The sequence below is a fragment of the Orcinus orca genome, chromosome 5, assembly GCF_937001465.1.
Source record: "Orcinus orca chromosome 5, mOrcOrc1.1, whole genome shotgun sequence".
Lineage (NCBI taxonomy): Eukaryota > Metazoa > Chordata > Mammalia > Artiodactyla > Delphinidae > Orcinus > Orcinus orca.
In genome coordinates, this window is record NC_064563.1 from 22734927 (window position 1) to 22757177 (window position 22251).

General features: G+C 36.7%; 1 long non-coding RNA gene across 1 annotated transcript in view; it reads left to right on the forward strand.

Annotated features, from left to right (window-relative positions):
- LOC125964401 (uncharacterized) overlaps positions 1 to 20170 on the forward strand; it is a 315305-nt gene extending 295135 nt beyond the window's left edge. The window contains exons 4-5 of the long non-coding RNA XR_007477391.1: positions 16209 to 16295; positions 16951 to 20170. This is a non-coding gene — a long non-coding RNA (uncharacterized LOC125964401). The remainder of the gene's footprint in view (positions 1 to 16208; positions 16296 to 16950) is intronic.
- The last annotated feature ends 2081 nt before the right edge of the window (positions 20171 to 22251 follow it).

A 22251-nucleotide genomic window follows, 5' to 3' on the forward strand; every position in this document is an offset into this window, starting at 1 on the left:
TCAACACCCATTTATGATAAAAACTATCCAGAAAGTAGGCATAGAGGGAGTCCACCTCAACAAATTAAGGCCATATATGACAACCCTTCTGCTAACATCATACTCAATGGTGAAAAGCTGAAAGCATTTCCTCTAAGATCAGGAACAAGACAAGAATGTCCACTCCCACCACTTTTATTCAGCATAGTTTTAAGTTCTAGACACAGCAATCAGAGAAGAAATAAAAGGGATCCAATTGGAAAAGAAGAAGTAAAACTGTCACTGTTTGCAGGTGACATGATATTATACACAGAAAATCCTAAACACGCTACAAAAAACTACTAGAGCTCATCAATGAATCTGGTAAAGTTGCAGGATACAAAATTAATACACAGAAATCTCTTGTATTTCCATACACTAACACCAGAAAATCAGAAAGTGAGATTAAAGAAACAATCCCATTTACTATCTCATCAAAGAGCAAAATACCTAGGAAAAAACCTACCTAAGGAGGCAGAAGAACTGTACTCTGAAAACTACAAGATGCTGATGAAAGAAATTGAAGATGACACAAATGGATTGAAAGAATCAATGTTGTAAAACGATTATACTACCCAAGGCAATCTACAGATTCAATGCAATCCCTATCAAATTACCAATGGCACTTTTTGCAGATGTAGAACAAAAAAATCTTGGATTGTTTTGTTCTACATATACAATGGAGAATAGACAGTCTCTTTAATAATTGGTGCTGGGAAAACTGAATACATTTACGAGAATGAAATTAGAACATTCGCTAAAACCATGCACAAAAATAAACTCAATGGATTAAAGATTTAAAAGTAAGACCAGATACTATAAAACGCTTAGAGGAAAACATAGGCAGAACTGTGTTTAACATAAATCGCAGCAACATCTTTTTGAATCCACCTGCTAGAGTAATGAAAATAAAAACAAAACAAAAAGCAAATGGGAAAACCCACCACCGCCTCCCCAGGGTTCTCCTTCGCACTGCTGGTGACTGGGGCCATGGCCGTGGCTGCTTTCGCTCTGGGCACCTGGATCTGGGGCCGCCACTGCTGCCGGAATAGAGACGCAGGGAATCCACTCTACAGCAATGCCCTATACCAGCCTGGGAGGGCCCCAAGGAAGAGTGAGGCATGGCCTGTGTAGGGGAAGGTGCTGGACATCTCCAGCAAGAATCAGAAGGGCCAAAGCTTCTATTCGAACTCTTTCTCCCAGCCCCACACCCCCAAGCAGCCTCTGGCTCCCAAATCTTCCTCCAGCCCCAGGCCCATTCACCCCATCTCTGCAGTTGGAGTCCCACCTGGCCCAGGCTCCTCTGGGCAGCCAAGGCCAAGAGGATTCCTTGAAGTGGGAAGACGAATCAGAACCCGCAGAGACCCAGAGAGGACCCCCCAGCAGCTACGTAAAGATGTGACTTATTCCAAGAGGATCACGAAGTCCAGCAGTTCATTCATCCTGAGACACGCCCCCTCCTCCTTTCTATGAGGCTGGACCTCTCCCTTGCCCACAGAACACCCAATAAAGGCTCATGAGGAAAGCAAAGCCAGAAAAAAAACACAAAAAACCCAGATGGGACCTGAGTACATTTAAAAGCTTTTGCACAGCTTTTTTTTTAAAATTTTATTTTAAAGGAACATTTATTTATTTATTTATTGACCACATTGGGTCTTCGTTGCTACAGCGAGCGGGGGCTACTCTTTGTTACAGTGCATGGGCTTCTCACTGCAGTGGCTTCTCTTGTTTTGGAGCGCAGGCTCTAGGCACACGGGTTTCAGTAGCTATGACACACAGGCTCAGTAGTTGTGGCTCGTGGGCTCTAGAGCACAGGCTCAGTAGTTGTGGTGCATGGGCTTATTTGCTCTGCGGCATGTGGGATCTTCCCGGACCAGGGATCGAACCCATGTTCCCTGCATTGGCAGGCAGAATCTTAACCACTGTGCCACCAGAGAAGCCCTTCACAACTTTTAAACATAAGCAAAATGAAAAGACAACCCACAGAATGGGAGAAAATATTTGCAAATGAAGCAACCAACAAGGGAGTACTCTCCAAAATATACCAACAGCTTACACAGCTGAATATCTAAAAAACAAACAACCCAATCAAAAAATGGGAAGAAGACCTAAATAGCCATTTCTCCATGGAAGACATACAGATGGCCAAAAGGCACATGAAAAGGTGGTCAACATCATGAATTATTAGAGAAATGCAAATCAAAACTACAATGAGGTATTACTTCACACTGGTCAGAATAGCCATCATCAAAAAGTCTACAAACAATAAATCCTGGGGAGGGTTAGGAGAAAAGGGAACCCTCCTACACTGTTGGTGGGAATGTAAATTGGTACAGCCACTATGGAGAACAGTATGGAGGTTCCTTAAAAAACTAAAAATAGATCTACCATATGATCCAGCAATCCCACTCCTGGACATATATCCAGAGAAAACCATAATTCTAAAACATACATACAGCCCAATGTTCACCGCAGCACTATTTACAATTAGCCAAGACATGGAAGCAACCTAAATGTCCATTGACAGATGAATGGATAAAGAAGATGTGGTACAAATACACAATGGAATATTGCTCAGTCATAAAAAAGAGTGAAATAATGCCATTTGCAACAAAATAGATGAACCTAGAGATTATCATAATAAGTGAAGTCAGAGGGTTTTGGGAAGATGGCAGAAGACTAAGACGCGGAGATCACCTTCCTCCCCACAGATACATCAGAAATACATCTACATGTGGAGAACACTCACTAAAAGCTGGCAGAAGACCTTACACCTCCCAAAAGGCAAGAAACTCCCCACGTACCTGGGTAGGGCAAAAGAAAAAAGAAAAAACTGGGACAAAAGAATAGGGACGGGACCTGTGCCACTGGGAGGGAGCTGTGAAGGAGGAAAGGTTTCCACACACTAGGAAGCCCCTTCGCGGACAGAGACTGCGGGTGGTGGAGGGGGGAAGCTTCAGAGCCACGGAGGAGAGCACAGCAACAGGGGTGCAGAGGGCAACGCGGACAGATTCCCGCACAGATGATCGGTGCCGACCAGCACTCACCAGCCTGAGAGGCTTGTCTGCTCACCTGCCGGGGCGGGCACGGGCTTCGGTCAGAGTGCAGGGAGAGGACTGGGGTTGGCGGCGTGAACACAGCCTGAAGGGGTTAGTGCGCCACGGCTAGCCGGGAAAAGTCTGGACCTGCCGAAGAGGCAAGAGACTTTTTCTTGCCTCTGTTTCCTGGTGCGCGAGGAGAGGGGATCAAGAGCACTGCTGAAAGGAGCTCCAGAGACCAGCATGAGGCATGGCTATCAGCATGGACCCCAGAGACGGGTATGAGACGCTAGGCTGCTGCTGCCGGCACCAAGAAGCCTGTGTGCGAGCACAGGTCACTATCCATACCTCCCTTCTGGGGAGCCTGTGCAGCCCGCCACTGCCAGGGTCCCGTGATCCAGGGACAACTTCCCCGGGAGAATGCATGGTGCACCTCAGGCTGGTGCAACGTCACGCTGGCCTCTGCTGCCCCAGGCTCACCCCGCACTCCGTGCCCCTCCCTCCCCCCGGCCTGAGTGAGCCAGAGCCCCCGAATCAGCTGCTCCTTTAACCCCGTCCTGTCTGAGCGAAGAACAGACACCCTCAGGCGACCTACAAACAGAGGTGGGTCCAAATCCAAAGCTGAACCCTGGGAGCTGTGCGAAAAAAGAAGAGAAAGGGAAATCCCTCCCAGCAGCCTCAGGAGCAGCGGAGTAAATCTCCACAATCAACTTGATGTACCCTGCATCTGTGGAATACCTGAATAGACAACGAATCATCCCAAATTGAGGAGGTGGACTTTGAGAGCAAGATATATTATTTTTTCCCCTTGTCCTCTTTTTGTGAGTATGTATGTGTATGCTTCTGCGTGAGATTTTGTCTGTATAGCTTTGCTTTCACCATTTGTCCTAGGGTTTTGTCTGTCCGTTTTCTTTTTTGTTGTTGCTGTTTTTTACTTGTTTAAAAAATTATTTTTTAAATTATTTTTTATTTTAATAACTTTATTTTATCTTACTTTATTTTATTTTATTTTATCCTCTTTCTTTCTTTCTTTCTATCTTTTCTCCCTTTTATTCTGAGCTGTGTGGATGAAAGACTCTTGGTGCTCCAGCCAGGAGTCAGTGCTGTGTCTCTGAGCTGGGAGAGCCAACTTCAGGACACTGGTCCACAAGAGACCTCCCAGCTCCACATAATATCAAACAGCGAAAATCTCCCAGAGATCTCCACCTCAACACCAAGACCCAGCTTCACTCAATGACGAGCAAGCTACACTGCTGGACGCCCTATGCCAAACAAGCAAGACAGGAACACAACCCACCCATTAGCAGAGAGGCTGCCTAAAATCATAATAAGGCCACAGACACCCCCAAAACACACCACCGGACGTGGAATTGCCCATCAGAAGGGCAAGATCCAGCCTCATCCACCAGAACACAGGCACTAGTCCCCTCCACCAGGAAGCCTACACAACCCACTGAACCAACTTTAGCCGCTGGGGACAGACACCAAAAACAACGGGAACTACGAACCTGCAGCCTGCAAAATGGAGACCCCAAACACAGTAACATAAGGAAAATGAGAAGACAGAACAACACACAGCAGATGAAGGAGCAAGTTAAAAACCCACCAGACCTAACAAATGAAGAGGAAATAGGCAGTCTACCTGAAAAAGAATTCAGAATAATGATAGTAAAGATGATCCAAAATCTTGGAAATAGAACAGAGAAAATGCAAGAAACATTTAACAAGGACCTAGAAGAACTAAAGAGGAAACAAGCAATGATGAACAAAACAATAAATGAAATTAAAAATATTATAGAAGGGATCAATAGCAGAATAACTGAGAGAGAAGAACGGATAAGTGACCTGGAAGATAAAATAGTGGAAATAACTACTGCAGAGCAGAATAAAGAAAGAAGAATGAAAAGAACTGAGGACAGGTTCCGAGACCTCTGGGACAACATTAAACTCACCAACATTTGAATTATAGGGGTCCCAGAAGAATAATAGAAACAGAAACGGACTGAGAAAATATTTGAAGAGATTATAGTTGAAAAATTCCCTAATATGGGAAAGGAAATAGTTAATCAAGTCCAGGAAGCAGAGTAAGTCTCAAACAGGATAAATCCAAGGAGAAAAATGACAAGACACATATTAATCAAACTATCAAAAATTAAATACAAAGAAAACATATTAAAAGCAGCAAGGCAAAAACAACAAATAACACACAGGGGAATCCCCATAAGGTTAACAGCTGATCTTTCAGGAGAAACTCTGCAAGCCAGAAGGGAGTGGCATGACATATTTAACGTGATGAAGGAGAAAAACCTACAACCAAGATTACTCTACCCAGCAAGGATCTCATTCAGATTTCATGGAGAAATTAAAATCTTTACACACAAGCAAAAGCTGAGAAGAGAGTTCAGCACCACCAAACCAGCTTTACAACAAATGCTAAAGGAACTTCCCTAGGCAAGAAACACAAGAGAAGGAAAAGACCTACAATAACAAACCCAAAACAATTAAGAAAATGGGAATAGGAACATACATATCAATAATTACCCTAAATGTAAATGGACTAAATGCTCCCACCAAAAGACCCAGACTGGCTGAATGGATACAAAAACAAGACTCATATATATGCTGTATACAAGACACCCACTTCAGACCTAGGGACACATACAGACTGAAAGTGAGGGGATGGAAAAAGATATTCCATGCAAACGGAAATAAAAAGAAATCTGAGTAGCAATTCTCATATCAGACAAAATAGATTTTAAAATAAAATCTATTACAAGAGACAAAGAAGGACGCTATGTAATGATCAAGGGATCGATCCATGAAGAAGATATAACAATTGTAAATATTTATGCACTCAACAGAGGAGCACCGCAATACATAAGGAAAGTATTAACAGCCATAAAAGGGGAAATTGACAGTAACACAATCATAGTAGGGGACTTTAACACCCCACTTTCACCCATGGACAGATCATCCAAAATGAAAATAACTAAGGAAACACAAGCTTTAAATGATACATTAAACAAGATGGACTTAATTGATATTTATAGGACATTCCATCCAAAAACAACAGAATACACATTTTTCTCAAGTGCACATGGAACATTCTCCAGGATAGATCATATCTTGGGTCACAAATCAAGCCTTGGTAAATTTAAGAAAATTGAAATCGTATCAAGTATCTTTTCCGGCCACAATGCTATGAGACTAGATATCAATTACAGGAAAAGATCTGTAAAAAATACAAACACATGGAGGCTCAACAATACACTACTTAATAACGAAGTGATCACTGAAGAAATCAAAGAGGAAATCAAAAAATACCTAGAAACAAATGACAATGGAGACACAACGACCCAAAACCTATGGGATGCAGCAAAAGCACTTCTAAGAGGGAAGTTTATAGCAATACAATCCTACCTGAAGAAACAGGAAACATCTCAAATAAACAACCTAACCTTGCACCTAAAGCAATTAGAGAAAGAAGAACAAAAAACCCCCAAAGTTAGCAGTAGGAAAGAAATCATAAAGATCAGATCAGAAATAAATGAAAAAGAAATGAAGGAAACAATAACGAAGATCAATAAAACTAAAACTGGCTCTTTGAGAAGATAAACAAAATTGATAAACCATTAGCCAGACTCATCAAGAAAAAAAGGGAGAAGACTCAACTCAATAGAATTAGAAATGAAAAAGGAGAAGTAAGAACTGACACTGCAGAAATACAAAGGATCATGAGGGATTACTACAAGCAACTATAAGCCAATAAAATGGACAACTTGGAAGAAATGGACAAATGCTTAGAAATGCACAACCTGCCGAGACTGAACCAGGAAGAAATAGAAAATATGAACAGACAAATCACAAGCACTGAAATTGAAACTGTGATTAAAAATCTTCCAACAAACAAAAGCCCAGGACCAGATGGCTTCACATGCAAATTCTATCAACCATTTAGAGAAGAGTTAACACCTATCCTTCTCAAACTCTTCCAAAATTTAGCAGAGGGAGGAACACTCCCAATCTCATTCTACAAGGCCACCATCACCCTGATACCAAAACTAGACAAAGATGTCAGAAAGAAAGAAAACTACAGGCCAATATCACTGATGAACATAGATGCAAAAATCCTCCACAAAATACTAGCAAACAGAATCCAACAGCACATTAAAATGATCATACATCACGATCAAGTGGGGTTTATTCCAGGAATGCAAAGATTCTTCAATATACATAAATCAATCAACATGATACACCACATTAACATATTATCATGTCAATAGATGCAGAGAAAACTTTAGACAAAATTCAACACCCATTTATGATAAAAACCCTGCAGAAAGTAGGCATAGAGGGAACTTTCCTCAACATAATAAAGGCCATATATGACAAACCCACAGCCAACATCGTCCTCAATGGTGAAAAACTGAAAGCATTTCCACTAAGATCAGGAACAAGACAAGGTTGCCCACTCTCACCGTTACTATTCAACATAGTTTTGGAAGTTTTAGCCACAGCAATCAGAGAAGAAAAAATTAAATGAATCCAAATTGGAAAAGAAGAAGTAAAGCTGTCACTGTTTGCAGATGACATGATACTCTATATAGAGAATCCTAAAAATGCTACCAGAAAACTACTAGATCTATTCAATGAATTTGGTACAGTAGTAGGATACAAAATTAATGCACAGAAATCTCTTGCATTCCTATACACTAATGATGAAAAATCTGAAAGTGAAATCAAGAAAACACTCCCATTTACCATTGCAAGAAAAAGAATAAAATATCTAGGAATAAACCTACCTAAGGACACAAAAGACCTGTAGGCAGAAAATTATAAGACACTGATGAAAGAAATTAAAGATGATACAAATAGATGGAGAGATATACCATGTTCTTGGATTGGAAAAATCAACATTTTGAAAATGACTCACTACCCAAAGGAATCTACAGATTCAATGCAATCCCTATCAAATTACCACTGGCATTTTTCACAGAACTAGAACAAAAAATGTCACAATTTGTATGGAAACACAAAAGACCCTCAATAGCTAAAGCAATCTTGAGGACGAAAAATGGAGCTGGAGGAATCAGGCTCCCTGACTTCAGACTATACTACAAAGCTACAGTAATCAAGACAGTATGGTACTGGCACAAAAACAGAAATATAGATCAATGGAACAGGGTAGAAAGCCCAGAGATAAATGAAAACACATATGGTCACCTTATCTTTGATAAAGGAGGCAGGAATACACAGTGGAGAAAAAACAGCATCTTTATAAGTGGTGTTGGGAAAACTGGAGAGGTACATGCAAAAGTATGAAATTAGAACACTCCCTAACACCATACATACAAAAAAACTAAAAATGTATTAAAGACCTAAATGTAAGGCCAGACACTTTCAAAGTCTTAGAGGAAAACACAGGCAGAACACTCTATGACATAAATCACAGCAAGATCCTTTTTGACCCACCTCCTAGAGAAATGGAAATAAAAACAAAATTAAACAACTGGGACCTAATGAAACTTCATAGCTTTTGCACACCAAAGGAAACCATAAACAAGACCAAAAGACAATCCTCAGAATGGGAGAAAATACTTGCAAATGAAGCAACTGACAAAGGATTAATCTGCAAGATTTACAAGCAGCTCATGCAGCTCAATAACAACAAAACAAACAACTCAATCCAAAAATAGGCAGAAGTCCTAAATAGACTTTTCTCCAAAGAACATATACAGATTGCCAACAAACACATGAAAGAATGCTCAACATCATTAATCATTAGAGAAATGCAAATCAAAACTACAATGAGATATCATCTCACATCGGTCAGAATGGCCATCATTAAAAAATCTAGAAACAATAAATGCTGGAGAGGGTGTGGAGAAAAGCGAACCCTCTTGCACTGCTGGTGGGAATGTGAACTGGTACAGCCACCTGGAGAATAGTATGGAGGTTCCTTAAAAAACTAGAAATAGAACTACCATATGACCCAGCAATCCCACTACTGGACATATATCCTGAGAAAACCATAATTCAAAAAGAGTCATGTACCAAAATGTTCATTGCAGCTCTATTTACAATAGCCCGGAGATGGAAGCAACCTAAGTGTCCATCATCGGGTGAATGGCGAAAGAAGATGTGGCACATATGTACAATGGAATATTACTCAGCCATAAAAAGAAACGAAACTGAGATATTTGTAGTGAGGTGGATGGACCTAGAGTCTGTCATACAGAGTGAAGTAAGTCAGAAAGAGAAAAACAAATACCATATGCTAACTCATATATATGGAATCTAAGAAAAAAAAAGTTATGAAGAACCTAGGGGTAAGATGGGAATAAAGACAGAGACCTACTAGAGAATGGACTTGAGGATATGGGGAGGGGGAAGGGGAAGCTGTGACAAAGTGAGAGAGTGGCATGGACATATATACACTACCAAACCGAAAATAGATAGCTAGTGGGAAGCAGCCACATAACACAGGGAGATCAGCTCGGTGCTTTGTGACCACCTAGAGGGGTGGCGTAGGGAGGGTGGGAGGGAGGGAGATGCAAGAGGGAAGAGATATGGGAACATATGTATATGTATAACTGATTCACTTTGTTATAAAGCAGAAGCTAACACAACATTGTAAAGCAATTATACTCCAATAAAGATTTAAAAAAAAAATAAGTGAAGTCAGACAAAAAAAGACATATATCATATGATATCACTTATATGTGGAATCTGAAAATATGATACAAATGAACTTAAGTACAAAACTGAAACAAACTTACAGACTTAGAAAACAAACTTATGGTTTTCAAAGGGGAGAGATGGGGGGAAGGGATAAATTAGGAATTTGGGATTAACATATACACAGTACTATATATAAAATAATCAACAAGTATCTCCTGCATAGCATGGGGTACTCTACTCAATACTCTGTAATAACCTATGTGGGAAAAGAATCTAAAAAAGAATATATATATATATATATATATATATATATATAAAATGAATCACTTTGCTGTACACATGAAACTAACATTGTAAATCAACTATACTCCAATATAAGATAAAAATTAAAAAAATAAAATGAATTGTTATTGTTGTTTACTACCTGTTCATCCCATTGGACCATAAGATCTATAAAAGTAGGAACTACATTGTGTCTTTCAAAACTTTGTGCCCAGTATCTAGCTTAATGCCTGCCATTATGTCAGGCATCAATAAATATTGATATTTTGAATTATATGAATGAAGTAAACATTTCTATAGTTTGAATTCTCACCATAATCCTTTTATATTTAACAGCAGAGAAACTTCATTTCTTCTATCATCTAAAGGGAACTTTCCCTGAGAAAGCTTACACATTATTTCTCCTTTGTTCTGTTCATATTAAGAAAAATTCATCTCAAAGGCACTGCTCCTGCCTTCTTTCTCCTGATCAACAGCACTGCTCCTACCATTGTTTTTGTGCAGTATAGGAGGATGCGGCTTTTGTAAATAAGGAATGTATTGCCTTTGGAGAGAATCATAGATGTTTCTCAAACACAGAGGTTTGAGAAACAACCAACAGCTAGCACCCAGCTAAACAATAAGCTTCATTTCCTACATGAGACCACTCCTTTAAGACTAAGAGGGTGGCTGTTTTATCTAATGCACAGAAACCAACATAGATAAACAAAGAAAAAGAAATGGAAATATTTCCCCAAATAAGAAGATAAAACTCCAGAAACAGACCCTTATAAAATAGAGTTCAAAATAATGACCATAAAGATGCTCACTGAGGTCAACAGAACAATGCATGAACAAAGTGAAAATTTCAAGAGACAGAAAACATAAGAACATACCAAACAGAAATCACAGAGCTGAAAAATATAATAACTGAACTTAAAAATTAAATAGAGGGGTTCAGCAGCAGTCTAGGTGAAGTGGAAGAAGGGATCAGTGAACTTTAAGACAGGGCAGTGGAATTCATCCAGTCAGAGGACCCCCACCCCCCAAAAAAAGAATGAAATAGAGTGAAGGTAGCTTAAGGTAAATCATCAAGTGGACACATATTTGCATTATAAGGGTCCCAGAAGAGGAAGACAGAGAAAGAGGCAGAAACCTTATTTGAAGAATAATAGCTGAACACTTTCCTAACCTGGGGAAGAAAACAGACATCCAGATACAAGCAGACCCAAAAGTTCCAAATAAGATGCACTCAAAATGACCACACCAAGACACATTACAATTAAATTAACAAAAGCTAAAGACAAGGAGAGAATCTTAAAAGCAGCAAGAGGAAAACAACTTTTTATGTACAAGGGTTTCTCCATAAGACTATCAGCAGAATTTTATTCAGAAACTTGCAGACCAGAAGGAAGTGGCCAATATATTCAAAGTGTAAAAGAAAAGAAAAGAAAAGAAAACTGCCAGCAAAGAATATTCTACCCAGAAAAGTCCCTCAGATTTGAAGACGAGACAAAGAGTTTTCTAGACAAGCAAAAATGAAGGAGTTCATCGCCACTAGACTGGCCTTAGAAGAAATAGTAAACGGAATTCTTCAAGGTGAAACAAAAGGGCACTAATCAGTAAGAGAAAAACATATCAAAGTATAAATCTTAATGGTAAAGGTAAATATATAGTTAAATCAGAATCCTCTAGTGTTGTAATGGTGGTGGGTAAATCACTTATAAATCTACTATGAAGGTTAAAAGACAAAGGTAGTAGAACTACCTATAACTACAATAATTTGTTTATGAATATGCAGGACCAAAACAAAATATGAAAGGGAAGAGTAAAAAGCTACAGCTTTAATATGCATTCAAACATAAGTTGTTATCAGCTTAAATAGGCTATTATAAATACAAGAAGTTTTATACAAGCTTTATGGTAACTCCAAAGCAAAAATTTATAATTGATACACAAAATATAAACAGAAGGGAATCTAAGCATACCACCATACAAAATCACCAAATCACAGAGGAAGAGAGGAACAAAAGACCTGTAAAAGAGCCAAAAAACAATCATAAATAGGAATAGTAAGGCCACACTTATCAATAATTACTTTGAAGAATTCAGTCCATTTATATTTAATCAAAAGACAGGATGCTGAATGGATAAATAAACAATCCAACTATTGGCTGCTACAGGAGACTCACTTCTGTTTTGAGAACAAACACAGATTAAAAATGAAGAGATGGAAAAATATACTCCATGCAAAAAAGAAACTGAAGAAAACCAGGGGTAGCTATACTTATGTCAGACAAAACAGGCTTTAAGCCAAAGACTGTTATAAGAGACAAAGGAGGTTATTATACAATGATAAAGGCATCAATCTAACAAGAGGATATAACATTTATAAATATTCATTCACCCAACATAGAAACACTAAATACATAAAGCAAATATTAACAGAAATGAAGGAAGAAATAGACAGCAATACAAAAATAGTGAAGGACTTCATTTTCAACAATGGTTAGATCATCAAGACAGAATATCAATAAGGAAACACTTCACTAAGATATTTACACAACATCCACCCCAAAATAGCAGAATAAACATTCTTTTCAAGTGCACTTAGAACATTCTTCAGGATCTACCATATGTTAGACCACAAAACAAGCCTTAGTAAATTTAAAAAGACTGAAATCATATCAGGCATTTTTTTGAACCACAATGTTACAAAACCAGATCAATTACAAGAAGAAAAAAACTGGAAAATTCACATATATGTGAAAATTAAATTTTTCCTACTGTAAAACCAATGTGTCAAAGAAGAAATTAAAAAAATATATCTTGAGACAAATGAAAATAGAAATACAACATGCCAAAACTTATATGGGATGCAGCAAAAGCAGTTCTAAGAGGGAAGTTCATAGTGATAAACAGCTACATCAAGAAATAAGAAAGATCTCAAACAACCTAACTTTACACCTCAAGGAGCTAGAAAAGAAAAGCTAATTAAGCTCAAAGTTAGTAGAATGAAAAAAACAGCAAAGATCAGAGAGGAAATAAATGAAAAAGAGAATAAGAGACAATAGAAAAGAACAATAAAACTAAGAGTTGGTCTTTTGAAACAATAAAATAGAAAAACCCTTAGCTAGAGTCACAAAGAAAAAAGAGGATTTTAATAAAATTAGAAATGAAAGAGATGTTATAATAAGAGGAGACCTTACCACAGAAAGAAAATCATAAGGATCATAAGAGACTGATATATGCCACCAAACTAGACAACCTAGAAAAAATAAATTCCTAAAATGATACAACCTATTAAGACTAATTTATGGAGAAATAGAAAATCTGAACAGACCAAGTACTAGTAAGGAGATGGAATCAGTAATCCAAAACCCATCAACAAACAAAAGTTAAGCCAGATGGCTTCACTGGTAAATTCTATCAAAAAATTAAAGAATTACGAATCCTTTCAAACTCTTCCAAAATATAGAAGAGGAGGGAACATTTCTAAACAAACTTTATGAGGCCAGTTTTACTCATACTAAAACTAGACAAGGCCACTACAGAAAATAAAATACAGGCCAGTATCTCTGAGGAACAAAATGCAAAAATTCTGAACAAAATATTAGCAAATGAAATTCAACTATGCAGTCAAAGATCATGCACCATGATCAAGTGGGATTTATTTCAGGGACGCAAAAATGTTCAACATCTGCAAATCAATCAATGTGGTACATCACATTAACAAAATGAAGGGTAAAAATCATATGTCATCTTAATAGATGCACAAAAAGCATTTGACAAAATTCAACATCCAATCATGATAAAAATTCTCAATAAAGTGGGTATAAAGGGAACATGTCTCAACATAATGAAAGCCGTATATGACAAACCCACAGTGAACATAATACTCAACAGTGAAAAACTGAAAGCCTTTGCTCTAAAATCAGAAACAAGAAAAGGATGCTCACCCTTGTCACTTTTATTTAACATAGCACTGGAAGTCCTAGTTAGAGCAATTAGGCAAGAAATAAAAATTATCCAACTTGGAAAGGAAGAAGTCTCTATTTGTAGATAATATGATAGTATACATAGAAAACCCTAAAGACTCTGCCAAAAAAAAAAACAAACCCTGTTAATGGGCAAGTTCAAGTAAATTACAGGATATAAAATATATATACAAAATTAGTTGCATTTCTATGCACTAATGATGAATGAAGAGAAATTAAGAAAATAATCCACTTACAACAAAAAGAATAAAATATCTAGGAATAAATTTAACCACCAAGGTGAAAGACCTGCACAATGAAAACTATTAGACATTGATGAAAGAAACTGAAGATGACACAAATGAATAGAAAGATGTTCTGTGCTCATGGATTGGAAAAATTACTGTTGTTAAAATATTCATATTGCACAAAGTAATCTACAGATTGAATGCAATCCCTATCAAAATTTCAATGGCAGTTTTCCACAAAAATATACTATCCTAAAATTTGTATGGGACTACAAAAGACTCTGAATAGCCAAAGCAATATTGAGAAAGAAGAACAAAGTTAGAGGTATCACAGTTCCTGATTTCAAACTATATTACAAAGCTATAGTAATCAAAACAGTATGATATTGGCATTAAAATAAGACACATGGATCAATGGAATATAATAGATAACCCAGAAATGAACCCACACATATGATCAACTAATTTATGACAAAGGAGCCAAGAACATAGAGGAGGAAATAACAGGCTAATAATGGTATTGGGAAAACTGGATCACTATCTTATAGCATATTTAAAAATGAACTCAATATGCATGAAAGACTTGAGTGTAAGACCTGAAACCATAACACTTCTAGAAGAAAACATAGGGATAAAGCTCCTTGACATTGATTTTTGCAATGATTCTTTTTGGATTTGATACCTAAAACAAAAGCAATAAAAGTACAAATAAACAAGTGAGACTATGTCAAACTAAAAAGCTTCTGTACAGCCAAAGAAACCATCAATAAAATGAAAGGCAACCTACAGAATAGGAGAAAATATTTGCAAATCATATCTGATAAGGGTTAATGTCCAAAATCTATAAAGAACATATACAACTCAATATAAAGAACATATACAACTCAATAGCAAAAACCACCCAAACAGTCCATTAAAAAATGGGCAAAAGAACTGAATAGACATTTTTCCAAAGATATACAAATAGCTTACAGGTACATGAAAAGGTATTCAACGTCATTAATCATCAGGAAAATGCAAATCAAAACCAAAATGAGATATCACCTCACGCCTGTTAGACAAATTATCATCAAAAAGACGAGAGATAACAAATGTTGGCTAGGCTGGGGAGGAAAGGGGGCCCTGTGCAATGTTCCCGGAAATGTAAATTGGTGCAGACACTGTGGAAAACAGTATGGAGGTTCTGCAAAAAATTAAAAAGAACTACTCAATGATCCAGCAATATCACCTTTGAATACATATAAAGGAAATTAAGTCACTGTCTTGAAAAGATATCTGCATGTTTATTGCAGCATTATTTACAATAGCCAAACATGGATACAGCCTAAGTGTCTATTGAATGATTAATGGATAAAGAAAATATACACACACACATATACATACAATGGAATATTATTTGTCATAACAAAAAGGAGATCCTGCCACTTGCAACAATATGGTAAAATATATTGGACTGAGAGAAATACTGCATTTATATGTCAAATTTATATCATTTATATATTGAGTTAAAAAAACAAACTTACAACACATTGGTGGTTGCCAGATGGGGGACAGGTGTGGGTGAAAAGTGTTGAAAAGGTACAAACTCCCAGTTATAAGATTACTAAGTTCTGGGATGTAACGTATAGCATGATGACTGAAGTTAATAATATTGTATTATAATTTGGAAGTTGCTAAGAGAGTGGATCTTAAATTTCTTATAAGAAAAAATTTTAACTATGTGTGGTGATAGATTAACTAGAATTATTGTGGTATATATTTCACTATATATACATGTATCAAATCACCATATTGTTTACCTAAAACTCATACAATGTTATGTGTCAATTGTATCTCAATAAAACTGGGGGAAAAAAAGGAAAAAAAATCATTCAGGAGTTGACAGTGTGGAAGGACCACTTGATTCAGTGCTTTATTAATTATGTGTACATTTCTTTTATTGTTAAATAATATGGCAAATTTCCTATTCCTGGGCTCTTTGGAAGAAGGAGAATTTGAGTTTTAGATCTATGTGTTCTGAGGATTACAACATGAGAAGCATGATTCAAACTGACCATCACAGAGTCAGGAGGGTAAGTAACAGGCATCAGGAGCTGATGCTTAGAGGTAAGGGGTCAGGGGAACCAGGAATAATGAAAGCAATGAATGAGTTAAGGGGAGAGGCGGCTTTTGAATAAATAATGCAAAAGATAATAGTTACTATCAAGGCTGAACTTAAGTATGGTAAGACCAAGTATATTAGCTAGAGAGGACAAACACATTTATATAGCCATGAAGAAACAGACAAGACAAAACAAAACAAGCCCAAAACTAAGAAAACACTTCAGGCAATCTTATCACACAGAGGCTCCAAATCTTTCATTTGTAATGATATTTGTAGTTCTCTACCAGGTTTAATAAAAAAATATGAGACCAAATCAGAATCTTTGAAATTGGAGATTATCTAAATATATATGGAAGTGGAAATATGTGTTGTGTGTGTGTGTGTGTGTGTGTGTGTATGGATATATATGTATACACACACATAATCTCCAATATCACACCACATATATAGTATTATTCATATATCAGTGTGATATAAGTATATATATATATATATCAGTATGATATATGTATACACCTATGATTCTATGATTTCCATTCATATTCCAGAAAGGATTTAAGGTACCTGAATCAATATCTGTGTGTCATTTCAGTCACTCTAACTAAAGTCTCTGTGATCTTTAGGTCTTTGGAAGACACATCACACATTCAGCTGCTCAGAGAAAACCACCCATATTGCCATAATGAAGAAAGAATGTCAGAGAAGCATTGTCAGAGCTTTTGGATGTTTCTTACCATTTGAGGAGTTAAGCAGAGTTGAGTGCATTTGGCGGCCTTTGTGAAATTCATATATTTTATGATTGAAATTGTTTTATGACTTGGGAACTTACTGATAAAGCCTTGTAAAGTTATAGATAATAAATCACATTTAGTTACATATTGAATGTCATTTTCATTGAAATCACCCTGTTCTTTTAGTACACTTATCAAGCTTTGTTATAACAATAACATTTGTTTTTTATTTTTAACTTTTTATTTTATATTGGAGAATAGTTGATTAACAATGTTGTGCTAGTTTCAGGTATACAACAGAGTGATTCAGTAATACATATACATGTATCTATTCTTTTTCAAATTATTTTCCCAATTAGGCTGTTACTGAATATTGAGTAGATTTCCCTGTGCTGTACAGTAGGTCCTTGTTGGTTATCCATTTTAAATATAGCACTGTGTACATGTCAATCCCAAACTCCCTAATTATCCCTCCCCTCCACCCTTCCTCCCTTGGTAACCATGAGTTCAGTCTCTAAGCCTGTGAGTCTGTTTCTGTTTCGTAAATAAGTTCATTTGTATCATTTTTTTTTAGATTCCCCATATAAGCGATGTCAGATGATATTTCTTTCTCTGATTTACTTCACTCAGTATGACAATAATATTTGTAATCTTTATTCATTGTTTAATATCCTTGTTCCTTACTAGACTGTTAGCTCCATGAAGGCAAGAGCCATGTTTTTTAGTATGTCATTGTAAACCTAGGAAAGTACCTAGTACTTAATATCTAATGAATAAATTTATGAATTTAAAAGATTGAAAATTGGCAATGACTTTGAAAATCCAAGATGTATAGTTGTCATTCTTTCAGGCTAAAGTGAAATTCATTTAATATTTCTGGAAAGCTCCATGTAAGAACATTGTTTATGTTTCCTGAGGTGTCAATTGCCGTATCGAAGGTCTTGTTGCCGGATAACCATGCCCTAAATTTTCATACTCAAAAGGCAGTAAACTCCCCTGTCAATCTTTCACAAAATGCAGTTAACACTAAGTCTGGGTTGACACATTCACCATCAAAATTTTAGCAACTTGATGCTGGTTAAGTTGTTTAAAATACTTTCACTAAATAACAAATGCTGGGAAGGGTGTGGAGAAAAGGGAACCCTCCTACACTGTTGGTGGGAATGTAAGTTGGTGCAACCACTATGGAAAACAGTATGGAGGTTCCTCAGAAAACTAAAAATAGAATTACTGTATGATCCAGCAATCCCACTCCTAGGCATATACCTGGACAAAACCATAATTCAAAAAGATACATGCACCCCTATGTTCATAGCAGCACTATTCACAATAGCCAAAACATGGAAACAACCTGAATGTCCATTGGCAGATGAATGGATAAGAAGATGTGGTACATATATACAGTGGAATACTACTTAGCCATAAAAAAGAACAAAATAATGCCACTTGCAGCAAGAGGGATGCAGCTAGAGATTATCATACTAAGTGAAGTTAAGTCAGAAAGAGAAAGACAAATACCATATATCACTTGTATGTGGAATCTAAAATATGGCACAAATGAACCTATCTATACAACAGAAACATGCTCACAGACTTGAGAGATCAGACTTGCAGTTGCCAAGGGGGAGAGAGGGAGGGAGAGGGATCAACTGGGACTTTGGGGTTGGTAGATGCAAATTATTACATTTAGAATGGATAAACAGCAAGGTCCTACTGTATAGCCCAGGGAAGTATATCCAATCTCCTGGGATAAACCAAAATGGAAAAGAATATTAAAAAAAGAATGTCTATATGTGTATAACTGAGTCACCATGCTGTATAGCAGAGATTGGCACAGCACTGTAAATCAACTATACTTCAATAAAAAAAAAACACTTTCACTGAAAATTTGTATTTTTCCCTAATTAGTATTCAAATACTATTTCTACTTTTTTTCTTCATAGCTCCTATGCTGTGCTTGTTACATGATTGTTAAAAATGATTGGCACACGTGGGTGGCCCCACTCCTCACTGGCCCAGTTCCCAGCAGCCCTTAGTAAAGGTGCTACATAGAACATGATGTTTAACCTTAAGATCCCTTAAACACCCATCCATTCATCTTAAATACTCCCAGTCCTACTGCATCTGGGGCTGAGGATCCTGGGAAGTGGGGCCATTGCCTGATCTAGAGCAGGGTTTCAAGCTTAGAGTTGATTCCCCTCTCCACCAGCATTCCTACTGTTACAGTGCTATTTGTGGCCTTTTTAGAAATATTTGGCAATTTCTTATTGGTGTTATCTTAGGAAAATTTTTCTAAAACTTGGAAATAAGGGGAAAAAAATGATTGCAAGTCCTTTCAATATCGTGTCACAAAAGTGCTTCTCCAGGGATTTCCCTGGTGGTCCAGTGGTTAAGACTTTGCCTTCCAATGCAGAGGGTACGGGTTTGATCCCTGGTTGGGGAGCTATGATCCCACATGCCTCAGGCCGAAAAACCAAAACAAAACAGAAGCAATATTGTAACAAATTCAATAACGACTTTAAAAATGGTCGGCACTGAAAAAAAAATCTTTATAAAAGATTAAAGAAAAGAAATGCTTCTCCAACTTTAATATTAATGACCTGAATGACCCGGTGATATTTTTAAAATGCAGATTCTGACTCAGTGCATCTGGAGTGGGGAACCCAGATTCTGCAATGCTGCTAGACGATGCTACACATTTTGAATAGCAAGGTTCGAGGGCAAATTGTTGAAAGCCCTTGTAAAAGTCCGTGCCACTTTCTAGGGCAGAGGTTCTCAAACTTACTTGCACGTTAGAACCACTGGGGGAGGTTTTAAAAATCCTGCTGCTCAGGCCTTACTCAGTTTCCAAGTAGATGGGAATATTTGGGGTAAGACCTAGTTATCAGTATTTTTTAAAACTCCCTAGCTGTTTCTAATATGCTCTAAGGGAATATAACTTTGTTTACACAACTGCATAGGGCCATTTTACAGTTCTGTAAAACTGTTAAGCTGTGATGGTTTTATTGCCCTGTAGGACTTTAACTAATTTTGTATCTAATTTGGTACTTTATTTCAGCGTTTTTTTCCTACTGACTAAAAAATTCCAATTTCTCAAATTTTATTTTGTCATCTTGCTAGTTTCCTCAATAAAGTTAAATAAAACTTTGACACATAATGCTTTGATGGTTTTCGTATGTTTTATCCAATCTATTATCATAATTTCTCAGCTAGTAGCTACATTTTCTCTTTTGTTTGAGCAGCAGCCAATCTTTTTTGTGGAAGTTGGTAATGAATACATTATAAATTCATACATTATTTGGGGGTCTCCATACACCTCCTACCATTCTTGGTACAACACTAATCAAACCAACAATTCATTGCTAGTTTAGTAATTATTGACATACTTGATATTAAAGTACATTTCTGGAAATCAGATTTACACTGTGACCTGTACCAATTCACTATCATTTGGAAGATAGTTCCCTCTTTTATTTACAAGAGAAATGCCACAGCATAACCAACAGCTGGCTTGGACATGGAGCTCTTTTCCTACAGTGGGGCTGAATTGGCTCTACTTCACCTACATTTTCCCCCAGCTTCTCCTTATGACTGATGGCTCCCACTTGCAGGATGTCAGGACAGGGTCTGAGGGATTGCCTTTAGCAGAGTAAATTGGCCCACTTAGGGATCAAACCTGTGAACTTGGCTTCATGAGCACAGTAATCTTAGCAGAGGCACGAACCTGCCACTTTATCAGCTGATTGATTTCACTGAAAGTTATGATTCTGAAATTGTTCTGCTTCTCAGCTAAAGAAACATTGTGTTAGAGATGGGTAACGGTGGGTAAAGGGGTAAAATATGCTTTTGAGTTAAAAATATAAAAATTAAGATTTAATGAAAAATAACTAAAATGTATTTATATATTAAAAAAAAATCTCATACAAGTAAGGGCATCTAGCCTGAGTTCATATCATCTCTTCTTTTTAGGCTTCACCTTTAATATGGTCTTTCAATTTTAAAAAATAAAGTATGTTTTACCTACACAGCTATATTTATTGCCAATTTTCATAACACACAGTAAATATGTAAATATTAGAAAGACTCTAAAGTAATGACATGCTTCAGATGGAAGTCTTTCCCTTCAATTTTGTCCTCCTGCAAGTTATCCACTTATTCTGAAGATTACATAAAATCTTCTTTGGATAATTTTGGACATGAAAAATATTCTCTTATTTGAAACTCTCTGACTTCATATGGTCCAGTCTTTGAGTGTCTTCCACTATGACAAGTCACCTTTTTGGACAGATATGATTATAGGAATTGGCTGGGAGTCATTTCAGGTCAAACCTGTTGAGTGAGATGTAGATTTAAGTTGTTTTAATTAACTGTGGATACGATATGTGATGTGATAAATAACAAAACTGCTTTTCTCAGGTGGCTTATAAACTAGTCTTGAAGGCTCTTCCCAAAAGGGAGTTTCAAAATATTTTAAGATAATGGAAAAGTTAATGGAATAAGTAAAATTTGTCATGGTGAATACTGTGAAGGGCATTATTTATTTTGACATTAACTTTCTGGAAGTATTTATATTTCATTTGGTTTTGTTTTTGATTCATTATACATAGATACAATATTCTAGTACTTGTTTTAAAGTAGTATTAACATGATTGGTTCTAATTAAATTTCTTTTTGCCTTAATTGATTATTTTAGGAAAAACAAGAGGTTCACGTGCTGTCTCTAAGAGAAATAAAGGGAGCCACAGAAAGATGACGTTTTACAATTTAATTCTTGAATAATTGGAATTAATTTTTTGCAGAAAATGTTTATGATCAGTGAATTCATACATTTAATTTATAATGAAACTTTAGCTATTAATCAAATGGTTAGCTTCAATGTCTTTTGGGATTAAAGTTATTAACTGTTAAAACATAACCATTTGACATAAAGAATTTTTCAATTTATATTTTCCAACCAGCAGTGAAAATTGTTTTTTCCAAAATATTAACTGCTACCAATGAAGTCTAATGTCATTAATTAAATAAGGTATTTCATAGAGAATAAAGGTCAAAACTGCTAGAAATTTCAAAAGCCCTTCCTGACTATCATCTACTCAGCACCCCTTCCTTTTTTTGGTAATAGTATACCTCATTTCCACTGAGAAAAGATCTGTCAACCACTGATCACCTTAATGGGATTTGGGGGCAGATCTG